We start from the raw sequence: 13,048 nt of genomic DNA on the forward strand, positions 1-13,048 counted from the left end.
CCAGCCAAACCCATTTGATCTCAGCCCAAGGGGTACCCAGCCTTTAAGATGCAGCAGCTCTAAGGCCACCGTAGAAAGCAATAAGGAGAAATAATAACTGACTGTACTCACTGTACCTGCTCGACCTTAACCAGATAATCACGCAAACAAACATAATTGCCAAGTGATGAGAGCTGTAGGAAGGAAGGTTCACGGCAGTAGGAGGGCACCAGTTATGATCACTAGTGGGATCTGGGCTGTGAGACTGGTTTCCCCAAAGGCCTGGCCTGACCATTTTAAAACAAGGTAAAATCAAAGCGACAGGTTGCTTCCAGGTGTGGCTGCCACACTTGGTCCAGCAGGCCTGAATTACATCAGGGTTTTTATCTTAAGAGCAGGGAGAAGTACCTGAAATTTGTTAGCAAGGTTGGGGGTGGGGCGCTGACAGCAGACCTGGGTCAAGGCAGGAAAGCAATAACTGCTGGGAAGACGGCACATGTAGAGGCAGAACTAGGCTTCTGATTCAAAATCAGATCCCACATGTCCAGGCTTAGGTTCCCCAGGCTACCAAGTCCTGATCACACCCAAGATCAGACGAAGGTTCCAGCATCTTCTGATGGTGAGAACTAATCAAAGAGGGTCATAAATGTTAGTTCATCTTGCCAGGCATCATGGTGTGCTCGTTAGTTTTTTGGTCACCTTGACACAAACTAAAGTTATTATGGAAGAGAGAAATTGAACTGAAAATCCTTTGCCTTAATTCCTGCCTCCAGATCCCTGTCTTGAGTTAGTTCCTTCCCTGTCTTACCTCCAGGATGGACTGCAACAGTAAATGGAAATGAACCCAATTTTTTCTCCCCAAGCTGGTTTTCGCAGGGTGGTCACAGGAATTAAAAAAAAAAAAAAAAAAAAAAGTAGGACATAATTAGTTGATTGTGCCAAGTGTGGGAGTTCACACCTTTAATCCCAGCATTCAGGAGGTAGTACCAGATGAATCTCTATGAGTTTAAGGCCATTCTGGTCTACATAGAAGGTTCTAGGACAGCCAGGACTGCATAGTGACTCGCTGCCTTAATAACAACAATAATTTTATTTTGATGCTTGCATGACTAAAACCTGGATACAGTCACCTCCAAAAGTCAGTGTGATACAAGTGTAATAGACCCCAAGATCTGTTCTTTTTAAATGAATTCACGGGGCTCTATTTACACTGGAGCCTGGTGTGATCACAAGGCTGAAAACAAAAGCCATGATGTACATTTCTTAACTCTAGCTCTAGGGTTAAATGTAGAACCTACTTTGGTGGGAGCACCAGATCTAGAATGTGGACTTCTTTGTAAATGGCTCTCCAAGTAACCTGCCATGATGGGGCCAGAGTTCAAGTAGGAAACGAAAGATGGTAAAGTTGGATGAGACAGGGAAGATCATGGGAGAAGAAGTAAGTAAACTGACCCCAAAGATCAGCCTTTTAATGTGCAGGTTGTTCTCTAATTGAGGCCAAGGAGGTGGGTAGGGAGTGTGGCTCAGCCAGAGCCCTGATTACAACTCTAGAATCATGGCACAGGACAGAATCCACCAGAGAGTGGCACATCTTTTTTTCTCCTTCACAGAGGACTTCCTATGCTGTGAATTCAGCACTGATGATCTTAGAGACAGAATAAATAAGGAAGTAATTGGGTAGAAAGATGGGGGTAGGGGTCTCACATCTGGCTTTTTTTTTCCTATTTTCTCTTCCTAGCCAAATCAACAAATTTAGAAATTTGGAGACTACAGTGCAAACCCACACTCACTCCATCCATCCCTCCTACCCGATACCCACTACCCACCTGCCAATGTTCTGCTAACCGACTCTGCTTACGTAGACTCTAAACCTCACTGATACTGTAAGGTCCAGGGAGCTGACGTGGCAACTCATGTCCACACAGAGAACTTCTGTTGTCTGGGAGCCTTCTCTTTATGTCGAAATTTGTGAGACTGAGTTTGTGCAGCCAGCTTTGCATCCGTAGAACAAAATAACTGAGGTGGAGAACTTGTAAAGAGAAAGGGCTGGGCTCACAGGTGGTGGGTTCTGCCCGTGATCAGATGGCTTGGTTGATTTGGGGCTGTGGTGAGATAGCACATCGTGGCAGCAGGGGTTCAGTCAACCAAGCTGCTCACCTTCTGTCCAAAGAAAAAAGTAAGAAGTTAAGGAAAAGAAGAGGCGTGGGTTCCATTATTTTCATTATTTTCTCTGTGACCTAGAGACCTCATTACCCTCTGTCTTTAAAGTGCCTCTCAGTAGTACCATACTGGAGACCAAGCCTTTGGGGGACATTCAAGATCCAAACCCAAAACACAGATGACCCATCAAAATAAATTAACTAAACGTGTCGATTGACAGGTGCATCTCTTATTCAGTCCCTCAGTGGAGAGATGGGGACAGGAAGATCCCTGGAACTCACTAGCCAGCTTCAGCTAGTTGGTGAGCTCTAGACCAAAAGCAAGGTTGGCAGCTACTGAGGTACAACACCCCAAACTGATCACTAGTATACACAAACACGTGCATGCGCATGCACACACACAGAGGCATGCACATATGCACATCAACACAAACTTACTCAAAAGAAGAAGGAATAAAATTAAGGCAGAATTCTTATGTTTCTATTTACTTAGGAAATGCAGAAGAATATTCCCGGGAGGCCAGCTCTACCTATTATCATAATGAGAATGCTGAACTGTGTTCAGTGGCTGCTGCTCTCAGAAACTAACTATGCCAGATATCCTTTCTCCACCTCAAGATAAATTACTCTTGTTAACAAAGGACCAATGCCATTATGGCCACCGACTGTTTGTTTGTGTTTGTTTTTTTTGAGACAGGGTTTCTGTCTCCATGTAGCCTTGATTGTCCTGGAACTCAGGCTGACCTCAGAGAGACCTGCCTCTCTGCCTCTCTGCCTCTCTGCCTCTCTGCCTCTGCCTCCTCGGCCTCCTCGGCCTCCTTGGCCTCCTCTGCCGCCTCCGCCTCCGCCTCTGCTTTTTGAGGGCTGGAATTAAAGGCATACGCCACCCAGCTGTGCCCTCAGATTCTTGGCACTTGGGTACCTCATGTACAGTCCTACCTGTATGTGTCTAGCATGATACTTGTTTATAAACAACCTAAAGATTTCATCTGATTCCATGAGGCTGACCCCAAGGGAAACAATGCAAAATATTAACCCCCCTCTCTGGAGCACAGTAGAACCTCCTGTGGTTTTTTGAAACCAGACCAATGCCACATGTAGAAAATCCCACAGACTATTTTAGGTGAACTTTTTTTTTTAATCTCATTAACTTCTTGCCATATGCTGTTTGTTTTGTATACTCTTCATAGGCTGAAAGAGAAAATAAACCAGGCCACTGGGTTTCATCTCGGAGATGTGTTTAGAATGACACACTCTGTGGACTTCCCTGAAAAATAAAAATGATTTTTTTTAAAAAAGCACTTAAGAATGATTTGTGGAAAATATTATTTTTAAAACAGGCAAGGAGGCAAGCAGGGAAACCTCTTCTCACCCACATAGACCGTGTTAGCCATTAGGTTCTCCAGGACCTACTGGCAGAACTCAGATTCACAGCCCTGCTCCATGTGTTCAGTGTGCAGGTTTTCGAAGCTTACTTGTCCTTGCAGAATCTGAGTACCAGGATGTATATAAAACAGGAAAATACTAGGCTGGGGATGTGCCTAGCATAGAGGAAACCTTGGGTTTCATCCCCAGTACTGAGTAAACCCAAGGTGGTGGTCCACACCTGTGATTTCAACAAAAAGTGGATACAGAAGTTCAAGGTCATTCTCAGCTACATGGAATTTCAAGGCTAGCCTAGGCTACATGAGATCTCTGTGTCAAAGATATAAAGAAAGGAAGAAAGGATAAAAAAGAGAGGTAGAAAAATGCTAAATGCTATTTAATTCATATGATATGTGAAAGGCTATATAAATCATTTAACATATAGCTTGCAATCAAATAGAAAATTAATTTCCAAACGTCCTTTCTGTTTTAAGATTTCAAGAAACTAGATATACTATAAACAACCCCAAACATCCTTTCTTGATTAAAAATTCCCCATTAAAGATATATGAATTTATTTCTTTCTCCAAGAGACTTAATCCTTGTTAAGATAAAATTTTGCTTTCAACAAGCTTTCTCTCAGCTATGTAACTCATTATGAATCTATTTCCTGGGGCTGAGGGTGGTAGCTCAGGGGTAGAGTGTGTTTCCAGCAAGCCTGATGCCGTGGGTTCAATTCCTGATACAAATTAATTAATTATTTAATTAATATTCTATTTCTCAGCATTCCAAGATGTGTGGGCAGGCAGAGAGCTCAGTGGGTTAAAATGATTGCAGTGAAAGCATGAGGACCTGAGTTCAAATCCCCAGCAGCCATTTAGAGGGTAAAGCATGCTGCATGTCCCTATGACCCTGGCACTGGGAAACAGAGACAGAAGGTTCCCCCAGAACTCCCTGGCTAGCCATCATAGGTGAAATGGTGAGGTAACCCCATCTCAAAGCAAGAAGGCAGCAAGGCAGAGAGTATAGAGGAAGAGTCCTTGTATCCTGCTCTAGCCTCTGTATTCAGCACATCCAAGTCCACTGAACTCACACATGACAACACACAACACACAGAAGAAAGGGAAGAAGGATGAGAAGGGCAATAAAGATACTGCTTTTTTTTTTTTTTTTTTTTTTTTTTTTTTTTTTTTTTTTTTTTTTTTTTTTTTTTTGAAACAGGGTTTCTCTGTATAGCCTGGGCTGTACTGGGACTCACTCTGTAGACCAGCCTGGCCTTGAACTCAGAGATCTGCTTGCCTCTGCCTCCCGAGTGCTGGGATTAAAGGTGTGTAACACGACCGCCCGGCATAAATCCATTACTTAATATGATTGTTGTTGATCTGCAGCTGGGGAAGCAAGGCACAGAGATGATATGGGAGCCCAGGTGAATTCCCAGATTCCAAGGCTACATGGGACAGTGGGTGATGTGCAGTGTCATAATTCCCCCACAGCGCAACACCAGCATTAGGTCAAAAGAGATGGGGGGGGGGGGGGGAGGCATGGTTATGGTTCCTTTGAAGGTAGTTACAAGAATTGCAAGGACTCATGGCTACAAGGGAGATAAAAGTTTATCTTACCCAGGGAACAGAAGGGAAGGGAGGGGGTGTAAGGAGGGAGAGTGCCAGGATCCAGGGGGAAAAGGGAAGGCTAGAAAAACAGGGAGTGGTAGGAACACTTTCTAGAGAATACTAGCTCATGAAGAAACACAATGTTGCAAATTACAATGTATCCTTTGATATACTTATCATTAAGTAATTTAAATCCTTTTACTAATCTGAGATAGTTCGTGGAAGTCAGAAATGTTCTGCCCAAGGTGAACTTAGAAAAAAGGAAGATTCTTTAGCCTTTTCGATTACTATTTTTTTTCCCCTGACCTTCTGTGGACAAATTCCTTGGATAACTGTTCTACTTGTTCATATTTTATCTCCAAATCCCTCCACACTCTGACTTCTAACCTTCTATGGCTGCCAAAAAATTTTTCATCTGTGATTCCCAATGACCTCCTTTTGAAATTCTAGAAAGAAGAAAAGAAAAGAAAAGAAATTACTTTCTATAATCTTTTTTTTTTCTTGACTTTTCCTCTGTTCCAGTCTCTTGAAAATGTATATGGACTTCTAAATGGCAACATTCTGTAACTATAACTCCTGCTTATTAAAGTCAGTAAGAGGCTGTCTGTTTAGATTAGCCCCTCTCAAGTGTCAAATGTGTATGGAAAGACTGAGGTGTGAGCAGGGGAAGGGTAAAGGGCCTACAACTTTTGACCTGGATGATACCTGCTGGTAGGGCTTTCAGTTTCCCCATCAACCAGAAGAGGTAAAAGGACCAGTCGAGCTACTAGTCTCTCTCTCTCTCTCTCTCTCTCTCTCTCTCTCTCTCTCTCTCTCTCTCTCTCTCTCTCTGTAACTGAAGCTCCTTGAGTACTTTTCCTCTCTCATAAGACAACTTCTCTCCCTGCTGCTCCTAGAAGCAGGCCCTGTTCCAGCTGGTGCGTTTTTTGGTTTGTTTAGTTTTTCAGTACTATCTGTCCTTTTCTTTGCCTTCTTTGGGATGTATTCGCTTTGATTTCTTGCTTGAAGCTCAGCTAAGGATCAGATAATACGGTCTAGAACATTGCTTACCCTTCAAGCATTTCATGCACACAGTTTCCTGTTATATTAACCCTGACTCCCCCTTTCCAGTCCCTCTCCTGCCCACCACCATGTTCCCTTCCCAACCTAATTTACTTATTTTTTTTTTTAATAACCCATGCACACATGAGTATAGGCCCATTTACTGGGGCATTATCAACCTACTAGAGACTACATCCCTAAAGAAAGCCAACTTGGCCATAGCAGCCAGCAGCTATCTGTAGCTTCTTAGCTAGAAGTGGGGATTCTGTAACCCTCCCCCAGAGATAACTGGAATGCTGCCCAGCCTGATCGATCTTGTATAGACAACTATAGTTAGTGTGAGTTCCTGAGGCCAACAGCCCTGACCTGTCCAGAATTCTCCAGTTCTTCCTGACCTCTACTCTCACAATCCTTCCATTCCCTCTTACCCTCTTCCCTGAACCTTTTCTGGAGGCGGTGTGATAGAGACATTCCATTGATGGCTGAGCTGTTCTTTGACCAGTTGCATCTCTGTATTAACAACTATGCACACACAAAGGAGCTTCCCTGGTAAGGACTGAGAGACAAATTCATCTATGGGCATAGACAAACATATCTATAAGACAATTGGATACTTGGCTCATTTAGCAAAAATAATGGTAGTAACTTAACCCCTAAGGTCTGTGAGCTCCCAGACATAGGTTTCTTACAGATTTACAGTATCACATGTGAGTTTCCCCACTGTGGAGTGGAGCCTGACATCTAAAAGCAATGGTTTACACCTATAATGTTCATGCCACTATTGTCACTGTTCTCAGGGTTCACAGCTGCTCACAACTACTGATGACAGCTCCCCCATCAGCCCATGTAGCACCTTCCAGTACGATGAAGCTAGTCAGCTTCACGGTCAGTACAAACAAGTTCTGGGACAAAACAGTGGGTCTTCTTCAGGAATAGGGTCTTCCCATCAATTTCTGGTGGGCAGCAAGAGCAATGATATGAGTCTGTGTTGTTTTGAGTGTCTCTTGGAGCCCTTCCCTCAATCACTGGGGAAGGTATCCCACACCCGCACTGGCTTCTGGAAGGAGCATTATCCTACTATTTTATAAACATTCCCAAGACATAATTCCCTCCTGTTTAAATACTGGTTCTCACTCTCTGTACAAGATTAGACAGGATCTTACTGTATAGTCCAGACCAGCCTTGAACTTCTGGCATCCTCCAGGCTCAGCCTCTGCAGTCCTGGGCTCACAGAAGTGTACTACCACTTCTGCCCACCACAATTACTTTTACAATAGAATAATCATAGCTGAGTTGAGATATATTTTCCAGATATGTACTTTATCATCCGTATTAGCTCAGTTTCTGTTGCCGTGGTCAACTGTGACCAAAAGCAACTTGTGGAAAAGAAGAGTTTCCTTTTGATTTTACAGTTTAAGAGAGAGGAGCGTACATGGCGGTGGGAAAGACAAGATAGCAATCAGCAGGCACATAGTGGCTGGAGCAGGAAGCTGACAGATTGTGTCCTCAACCACAGACACAAAGCAGAAAATGCAAACCAGAATCTGGGCAAGGTTATAAACTCTCCAAGCCCATCCACAGTGACATGTGTCTTCCAGAAAGGCCACGCCTCCTAAAAGTTCCATGGCTTCCTCAAACAGTGCCACCAACTGGGGACAAAGCAAGCCTTAAAGGGATTTAAGCAAGTTTAAAAGATGCAAGCCTATGAGGGACATTTCTCATTCAGCCATAAGGCCATCTCATTTTTTTACATTCAAATGTAAGATGCTGTTGGGTGCAGTCTTGGTGATGGGTAAGCCTGTCGGGACCTGGCTTAATGTCTTTCTTTGTCTTTTGAATGTACTTAGTCCTTTCACAGTTCCATTCATGAACATAGGGCATCCTGAAGACTTTCCTCCCCTACCCTCTCATTTCCCTTCCTTGCCAATTTCCCTACTACTCAGGTGTTTTCCATGTTCATTGTGCCGTTGGATTGGGACTGTCCTCTGGAGCCTGTCAATGTCTCAGGTGAGTACACTGGTGAAGGAATGGATCTATCAGTAGCCAAGAGTTCAGTAGTGAGGGGGACACCGTGACCTGAGTCCTTCCTCCACCTGTGCCTGATTGTGAGCTGTTTATGATAGCAACAACTACATCTTTCGTGGAGGATAGCATTTTACAGTCATTCTCTCTATCTTCTGCTTCTTGCATCCATCTCTCCCCCACCCCCACCCCCACCCCCACCACTGCCCCCACCACACACACACCCCTTCCAAAATGTTCCCTGGGTCTCTGAAGGGATGCTGTTAAGTGTTTTGTGTAAGACCAAGCTTTCACCTGCCATGTATCTTCAGCACTTTGTGCGGCCATGAATCTTTGCCTTCACTGCTGGTCACAGGAGCTAGCCTCCTCAACAGGCTGGGTACCTAGAAAACCTCTGTCTCTTAAATGTTTTAGGGAAATGAAGATAACATTTTATGTGATGGCACAGACCTACAGGACAATAAACTAGGGAGGCTGAGACAAGAGGGTCAGAAGTTTAAGGTTAGAGGCTAGCCTTGGACACATGACACCTCTCTCTGTCTCTGTCTCTGTCTCTGTCTCTGTCTCTCTCTCTCTCTCTCTCTTTTGTTTTTGTTTTTCAAGACAGGTTTTCTCTATGTAACCCTGGCTGTCCTGGAACTCACTATGTAGACCAGGCTAGCCTCAAACTCAGAAATCCACCTGCCTCTCCCTCCCAAGTACTGGGATTAAAGGCATGTGCCACCACTGCCCGGCGACACCTGTCTCAATACAAAACAATAACAACAACAACAACAACAAGTAGACAGTCTCACAGTGATAGTGGCTATAAGTTCAGAAGCAGGAGCCCTGTAATGATTTTGAATTTTTTTCTTCCAGGGCAGAATAGCTCGAGTTCTAGTCCACAGGAGACTTAGACTGTGTCATTGTTCTAACAGGAAGATTGAAAATGTCCTAGTATTCATTTTTTAAAATTCTTTATGCCTTCTCTGTTGACTTAAAGTCATCTTTTAATGATTTAACAAATGGTATGTCTTTCTAAACTAATGCCTAATAACAGTGAAGTTTATTGAGAATAACCAGGGCTACGACTCCTGGCTCTGAGCCTTCCTTGGTCCAGGTCTCAGTCCAACTTGGTTGCCTAATTTACTTTACAGACTCTTTCTACTGCAAGCTTCATGTCACAGGTATCACAACACTGATCTGCAGAAGCCCACGAGCGGGAAGACAGGAGGTCAGGTTACTATGGTGGGGATATGGGTGGCACAGGATGTACAGGAACCAGAATGACTTAGGAGGGAGAGAGAGAGAGAGAGGCCCATGAGGTTTTCAGGATCCAGGATACCCAGTGTTACTGTCCTCATCTCTCTGGGCTCATCAGGTTGCTACCAATTTGAGTACATAGCTGGATCTATATAACTAAACAGCATGGTGGAGGCTGTGATGTTTGCCTTTTCGAAAAGGAAGAGGACGGGAGGGAAGCTTCAGGTGCTAAAACATTGCCAGGTGGAGCTTGAAACTGACAACCTCCCTACCAGGAGTTTGAGCCCCTCTACTGGGGAAGCTGTGGGGGCAGCCATCTTAACTATGGCTACTAGGAGCGAGGGCTAGATCAGAAGATATTGAAGACATCTGGTAAAAGGTAACAAAATGAATTCATCCTTTCCCCCAGCAGCCACTCTGTTCCCTGCATGTGTCCTACGAGCGCTTGTTGACAAACTTCACTCTGAAGACACAGCTCTTACTATCATAAGTGCAAAGTGACTTATGTTCAAGGTCACATCTTATGCCATTGCTTGTAACAGTAAAACGATGAGAAGCAAACCAAGCGTTCAGCCATAGAGAGCTCAGAAGAACCACAAAACTGCCCCCCAACAATGGAGTACTCTGTAGCCATAAGCTAGAGCTGAGACTTCTAATAGGACAGAGAGTTGAACCCCAAGACACATGTCAACTCAAAGCAAAGCCAAGTGTGGTGGCTCACACCTGTCATCCCAACTCTTAGGAAGCTAAGGTGAGGGTCTTGAGGTCAAGGTCAGCCTGGGTTGCCAGGTGACACCTTCTCCGGACAAACAACAAAGCAAAAAGTCAACGCACAGACAGTAGGTTCTCTTCTGTATGTATAATAAGAAGGAAAAACGCACACACATATGTTTAGATTTATAAAACACTTCAAAGATGTCTAGGAGAGGTGATTATGAGTAGAAGGTTCCAGAAGATGGAATGATGGGAACCATGCTTCCCAGGAGAACCAGTGTGCTCCTCCTCCACCCCCTCCCTTCTGTACTGCCCCTGTTTCCTCCCTCTCTCCCTTCCTTCTTCTTTTTTTAAATCATTTTTTCCTTTTTAAAGATTTATTTATTTTATGCATATGAGTATGCTGTCACTGTCTTCAGACACACCAGAAAAGGGCATCAGATCCGATTACAGATGGTTGTGAGTCACCATGTAGTTTCTGGGAATTGAACTCAGGACCTCTGAAAGAGCAGTCAGTTCTGAGCCATCTCTCCAGCCCCCATCCCCTCCCTTCTTTCCTGTCCCCTATTTCTTCCTTCCCTTCTTCCTTTCCTTCCTCCCTCCCTTCCTATGTTAATTTTTTAAAAGATTTATTTATTTATTTTATGTGAGTATACTGTCCCTGTCTTCAGACACACCAGAAGAGGACATCAGATCCCATTACAGTTGGTTGTGAGCCACCATGTGGTTGCTGGGAATTGAACTAGGACCTCTGGGAGAGCGGTTAGTGCTCTTAACCTCTGAGCCATCTCTCCAGCCCCTAAAATTTTTATCATGTTAAGAATCCAACCCAGGGCCTCATGCATGCTAGTAAATAGGCAAGCTCCCTATTTAGTTTTTAAAATGTTTTAAAATTACATTCTGTTTGGGGAGGGGAGAAAAGGAGGGGGAGGGGGAGAGGGAGAGGGAGAGGGAGAGGGAGAGGGAGAGGGAGAGGGAGAGGGAGAGGGAGAGGGAGAGGGAGAGGGAGAGGGAGAGGGAGAGGGAGAGGGAGAGGGAGAGGGAGAGGGAGGAGAGGGAGAGGGAGGAGAGGGAGAGGGAGGAGAGGGAGAGGGAGAGAGATTATTGAGTGGAAGTCAGAGAAGAACTTGAGGGAGAGGATCCATTCTCTCCTTCCACTATGTGGGGTTGGGGCTCACACTCGGTTCACAGACTTTGGCAGCCATTGCCTGTATCCACTGCACCATCCAACTGGCTCCAGGTTTGCTTTTGCATCTGTGCAAATATCGTGTACAGTCAAAATACAACAAGACACTTTGGGCCTGGGCACATCCTTCTAGAACCTTCGCTGTGGTTTGTTTCAGTTCTATTAGTTCCACTCTGAGTCTGGTAGCTAACCACACCCCATGAGTTCCAGTCATTGAAACGTCCAGTTTCTTCCCTCCTCAGCCTGGGGCTCTTTGCTTCTCCAGTGCCCCAGTCTTACCTGTCCACTTCGGTTGGGAATGGTCCCCTAGTCCACTGCTGAAGCCTTATTACCTGCTGACAGCTGAAATTGGTGCTTCCTGCCAGCCTGGGCTGCCAAGCATCAGCTTCTCCTTATTGAACACTGCCTGGCACCCAGCACTTACGAAGAGTCCTTTGGCAGCCTACTCTCAGTGAGTGCCTGCTGTGCTCGGAAACCATCCAGGGACTCTGCTTGCACCCCTCCCCGCATCTTCCTGAGTTTCCGACGAGCTGGGAGACACCTCTGGTTTGTAGATAAGAAAACTGAACCACGTGATGAGATGATGCAGGAAAGATATTGCCCACAGTGAATGAGAGGCTGGACTGCACCGGCCTCATTCTGAGCTAGAAGCGTCCCCAGCCTTTCTGTTTCTAAGAATATCCTGAGGTCAGGGGTCATGCATGCCGGACTCTTATGAAGCCTGGGCTTTTGCTTCTCTCTATAGGACCTGGCCTGAATTTGGCACTGGTGCTATGTTCAACCTAGTAAGTGGATTGGATGCTAGGTATCCCATGTGGCCAGGCTATTCTCCCAGAGAGTTAACCCGTTCCTGCATGATGAAACCACAACTTACCAACCATGTCCTTGCTTTCTCTTAATCTAATTAATTAGGGATGGGAAGGGCTGGGGAGGAAGGACCTGCACAACAGCTCTCATGTTCCATAAGCCCTTAAGAGGTCTTCTCCCTCCTTTCTGGCTGTTCTTTATCCTTTCTTTCTTTATCATAGCGCCAGAAAAGTATCTGAGACACATCCCACTTCAAGGATACTTAAAGTGATTGTAAGCAGTACATACAAGGGCCAGAAAGACCGAGGAGCGGAAACGGAGATGGGCATTTGATTTTTCTCTATTTGAAGGCATAGGACAATTCATATTTCCATTATAGAAACATTTCTGATTAGTATCATTTGTCATTCCACTTACTGGGCTTGTCTAAAAAATGCTTAAAGGTATTAAATATATTTAGACCTAGGACTGACCTAGGTTCATTACCTTGGAGCCAGTAACATTTTTTACTGCAGTGCCTTCCCAAGTCAAACTTGGAGTCTATGTGGAACTTTGTGTGGCCTCTCCCCACGCTTAACTGAAGGCACAATCATTTCTGAGCTATGTGATAATATGATACCCTAATCCAATTTTCATAAAAATTGCCTTTCAAAGTAAAAGTTAATTTGTAATTTCAAATAGCAAATATTATATATTCATTGTATGCAGTCCAAATACTTAAAAGTAAGGCCAATGGGAAGTCAAAAGCATCTGTCATCACATCCATTGGGGAGATTTTTTTTAAAAGACAATTATATTCAAATCCTGGTTTGTTTGGTTTTTTTTTTTTTCTATAATTTTTGGTTCCAACAGCCAGGTAGACTGGTGCAGAAACCCTCTTCAATAAGCACATTGATACTTTGAATCAGATACAGAGAATGAAA

This window comes from Arvicanthis niloticus, chromosome 28, assembly GCF_011762505.2.
Source record: "Arvicanthis niloticus isolate mArvNil1 chromosome 28, mArvNil1.pat.X, whole genome shotgun sequence".
Taxonomy (NCBI): domain Eukaryota; kingdom Metazoa; phylum Chordata; class Mammalia; order Rodentia; family Muridae; genus Arvicanthis; species Arvicanthis niloticus.